Raw genomic sequence first — 4611 nt, forward strand, 5'->3', positions numbered from 1 at the left:
CTCCGCGCTGGGCTCCAGTAGGGAAGGGCGGCACCGCCGCCATGCTGAGTCCCGGGAGCCGACAGAGGGGCAGGCACGTGGGACTCAGTCACCTTTGGTTAAACAAGAGCACGACTGCTTTCAGTGACGAAACTGTCTGCCTTCCAGAAAGTTCCTTGAACTTCAGCACCAGAACCCCTTCCCTCGGCCCTCATCCCTCCTTTAGTACCCCAAGGAATTACTTTTATTTTGCAGAAAAGAAAGTTTCGAGTCCGGTGCCGCCTCAATCCTTTTCCACGACCCTGAGCGGGTTTATCACCTAAAACGGGCTGGGCTGCCGTGGTGCTTGCTGCCGGAGGCCTGCGCGGAGCAAGGCGGAGCAAGAGCTTGTACGTCCATTTAGGAGATTTTGTTTTGTTTTGTTTTTTGCCAGCCACGAACAACAGAAACGAACCAGTGAAGGGGAGAGACAAGACGGACAGTCGTTCCCAGAGGAAAGGGGCCTGTCTGAGGCTTCTCTCCTCCCCGGGGTCCCAAAGCTCTAGGCAGTTTAAGCGTTTGCTTTCTCGTGACAAGAAGCTGGTCAACCTCATCGCCTGCAGCGTGACGGTCTCATCTTCCACAGTCAGGCAAACGGGACCCGGGAGCTACAGGTCCTTCGGCGCGCCAGGCTCGCCTGTCCGGGCAGAACTGCAGACAACTCGTCTCTCCCAGGCTGAGAAACCCAGGGGCCCGCACCCCTGCAGCCGCCCTCTCTCCTGCAGGAGCCCACGCTTCGTGCACAACGTCCGTGGAAAGAGCAACCGCAGGAGCCAGGAGTACCTGAAAGGCTCTGAGTCCAATTTCCTCCTCCTCCCTTTCTTGTGAGCGGGTGTTGACAAAGTCTCACCGACACTCAGGCATTTCTGGTTTTTTAACAAAACAGGCCTGAAACAGGAAGGTGCAACTGTGGACACACACATCTCTGTCCCCACCACGGGACACTCCCAGATGGCAAGGGGAGCAGCAGGGAGTTAGGAAGCGTGCGTTTCCTCCGTGCTCTCCCAGGAGGCCGCTCCCTGAGCCCCTGACACTATCCCAGGAGCGAGCAGGTGCAGCTCCTCCAGCGCCAGGGCCGCCCAGGCCTGCCGGGCCCTTGGATATGGCCGGGCCAGGTGAAGAGGTCGGGGCAGCGACTCCCCACACTGCTCACAGCCAAGAGGATCTCCCCCTGCTTCCTGCAGGAATGGTACATGGCAGGTGGCAAAACAAACAGGTTTAACAGCCCCACCCCTCACCCCTGCAGAGGAGCTGCCAGCCTTTCCCTCCCCACGCCCAGAGAGCAGGCACACCTGCGAGTGCCCACTCTGCTCGGGCCGAAGTTCACTTCCTTGTTGGACAGTAAAGAGCAAAACCCGCTGACCTTTATAGACTCTTTGGCATGGCAAAGACAGAAGCCAAGGGCTCCAAAACACCAGGGCTCCCCACCGACCCACATCAGAGCTCACCTCCACACACAGTGCAGTGCACGTGCAGGAAGGAGCCCAGCGTCTTGTCTAGAGCTTTCCTCAGTGCCAGGCTCCTGGGACACAAAGGCAGCAGCGCCCAGACTTCCACTCAACCCAGCGTGACCCTCAGAGCTGTTCCGACCGGTCCCGGTCTCACGCTCACCCCAACTCCGTCACACTGCCCTGTCTTGAGCCTGACTTCAGGGCCTTCCTCGCTGCCTGTGGCACCTTCCCCGGCTGGAAGCAGGCGGAAGCAGTACTGTCTCTGCTCGGAAACCAGGAGCTGTGGGCTCTACTCACCTACTCAACTTATCACAGAGAAACAAGAGGATCCAAAAGAAATGCAGACCGAAAGAGAAAATGGAACATCTTCTTCCCAAACACACTTCTCTACTATCAGGATTACTTTTTCCTAATTGATTGCCTTGATTAAGTGAAAAGGAAAATCAACATAAAAGTTTTCAGTTCCCTTAATGTTGGCATTTACTACGAGCTTTCCAGGAAATCTCAACAGTCCGGAGTGAACCAACACTGTCTCTCCGCCCCACCCCCCAGCATCCCTGGCACCACAGCACAAACAGAACAGAGCAATGACTTCCTTGTCAAAGTACGGATCCATTTCAGGACTCCGGACACTGTGCCAGATCTCAGCTATTCAGTGTTTCAAAGAGGAGACACTCGAACATTCACACACCTCCCCTGTACAGTTGCCAGAAGGTGCTGACACTCAGATAGCGGGGCCATGAGCATTTGCGGGAGCCTGCGCGTGCACACACGCTCGCCTCGAGGGAGCAGGGTGAAAGCACCACCAGGGCAAGAACTGCTCCTACCGCACCCCGGGTCTCCTCACGGCCTCTGCAGCTCGGGGAAGCGCGGCAGATTCGGCGCACAGCGAGGGGGGACGTAACAATTTTCTCAAGTATGGATAGCTTAAACCAATACATTGACCAAGCTGCTATGGGCTATGAAAATATGCTTACAGCCTAAAGGGGAAGAAGGGAGACTTTTGGCTAGAAGAAGTCTCAAAGGATCAGACAAGCACCCTGACTAAGGGATAACATGGTCACACAGAGTGGTCCAATCCAGCTGTAAGTGGATGATTTCCTCCACCACCCTGTAACATATCACCATCTTTTGTGATCAGGTTAATTTGGACAAGAAAAAGTGTGAGAAAAAGGCCTAGGATTCTGTCCCCAGACTGCTGCAATGGCGCTGACAGTGCCTGGACAAATCCACGCTTTACCTGCATCCTCCCCCTGAAGATGCTCCGGGCCGCACTGACAGGAAACCCCTGCCACACGGGGGGGAGGGCTGGCCCCTTCAATGTGCCTTTCACAGGGCTTGGCATGGACAGAGGGCTCATTGAGGCCAGCAGGGAAGGGCACCAGGGAGGAGCCCTGTGGGCCCACAGGCTCCACTGGACTGTTCTGCTGAGGGGCCTGGGGTGGCCTGGAAGGAGGGTGTGTGGCCCAGCCCAGGAGGACCTTCCCCAACAAAGCTCCTCAGAGGGAGAGGAAGGAGAAGCTGCAGAGTCTCGGCCCCCGAACGGCTACAGCACATGCTTCCTTTTAGGATTCTTCCGTGACACGGCGCTTTTTTCAACTTTTGGCCCTTACACTGCCAGATTCGGTTGACACCAACAGACTCATGTTCTCAAACGTGAAAATGTGGAAAATGTGGTAGGAAAAGCCGTCGAGCATACAAGATGGGAAGGGGAAATGGAGCTGGGGTGCTAAGAGGCCCTGGTTTTCCAGGGGTCACGAAGGGAGAAAGGTGTTTGGGAGAGAGATGTGTCTGCTGAAGGCAAGTGGAAGAGTGGTCACAGGTGCCGGGTGCCAAGCCCAGGGACACAGAGGGCGAGGGAAAGACCACTCAGAAGGAGAAGCAAAGACACCAAGCAACAAGGACAGGCAAAGAGGAGACAGCCAGAAACGAAATAGCCCAGACCAGAGGGCAGTGGTGGGGGGACAGCTACGGCAGGGAGAGGGAGAGGGAGCTGAGCAAGGCTCCATCTACATGAGGGCAAGCACGGCAAGGACTGGGATGGTCTGGGAAGGTCGGCCCGATACAAGTGTGACAAGGGGCCAGTTAGAGAGCGGAGCCTTCCCTCCGCAGGAGAGGGCGTGCGGAGGGTAGAGGAGGGGTATGTGAAGTCAGGGCGGGGTGGGAAGGGGTCATTCCCAAGGGTGGCAGTCCCACCTGAGTTAGAGAGGAGAGGAGTCCTGCAGGTCAAAGGGGGACGGTGTGCCACACTAGCCAGAGCGGGACATGTCCTACTTGAGACAGAGGGAAGGACGTCAGAGGAGAAGGGGTCCCGCGCTAGCCAGGGGGAATGGTGCCCCACACTAGTCCGAGGGGGTGACCGCCGCCAGTGAGAAGAAAGGGACTGTTTCCCACAGGCTCAGAGGTAGACTGTCCCAGCCCAGTCTGCAGGCCAGGGGACAGGGGTCCCGCTCGGGTCATACGGGAAGGGCGCCTGCGGGGTCAGGGGGCGGGACGCGGCAGGGTCGGAGGGTGGCGGCAGGCTCCCGGACGGAGGGCCGGGCCCGTCGCGAGGGGAGGGCGCCGGCGGCCGCGGGCGCACGGTCACTCACCGCTGCGGGCCTGGCTCCGGGTGCCCGCTGGTGGCGGGGCCTCGAGGCGGACAAGCCGGGACGCAGCGGGGCGACTGACTTCCGTCCGGCGCGCGCTCGCCCCGCCCCGGGCCGCCCGCTCCCGGAAGCCTCTGCTTTGCGCCTGCGCGCCGGCGGCGGCGAGGGCTGCTGGGAGTTGTAGTTTCCTGGCCGGCGTCCGGGAGCCGGAATGCCGCCGCGGGCTGCCGAGGGAGGGCTCGGCGGAGGCGGGATCCCGGCACCGCGGGCCTCCGCAGCATCCGCCACACAAATGTCGGGGTGTGTGCGCACCGGGGTTCCTCCAGCCCAGACTGTAGGACTGGTCTCCCGAAGCGGAGAAGCGCAGATCCCTCTCTGCCACCCTCGTTCTCAGGGAGCCCCTGTCCTCGGGTGTTCGGAGTGTGTGTGTGTGTGTGGGGGGAGTTACTGTGTGTGTAGGGAGTCACCGTATGTGTGTGTGTTGGATCATGTGTGTGTATGTGTGTAGGGAGTTACCGTGTGTGCGTGTGTGTAGGGAGTTACTGTGTGTGTGT

At 59.1% G+C, this 4611-nt stretch overlaps 1 protein-coding gene across 2 annotated transcripts in view; it reads right to left on the bottom strand.

Moving 5' to 3' along the window:
• LOC105820755 (soluble calcium-activated nucleotidase 1) overlaps positions 1-4109 on the bottom strand; it is a 41887-nt gene extending 37778 nt beyond the window's left edge. For both annotated transcript variants that reach the window (XM_012657313.1, XM_012657334.1), the window contains exon 1: positions 4061-4109. The gene's annotated coding sequence lies outside the window, so the exon portion shown is untranslated. The remainder of the gene's footprint in view (positions 1-4060) is intronic.
• Between the last annotated feature and the right edge of the window lie 502 nt (positions 4110-4611).

This window comes from Propithecus coquereli, unplaced genomic scaffold (genome assembly GCF_000956105.1).
Source record: "Propithecus coquereli isolate 6110/MARCELLA unplaced genomic scaffold, Pcoq_1.0 Scaffold1143, whole genome shotgun sequence".
NCBI classification, from domain to species: domain Eukaryota; kingdom Metazoa; phylum Chordata; class Mammalia; order Primates; family Indriidae; genus Propithecus; species Propithecus coquereli.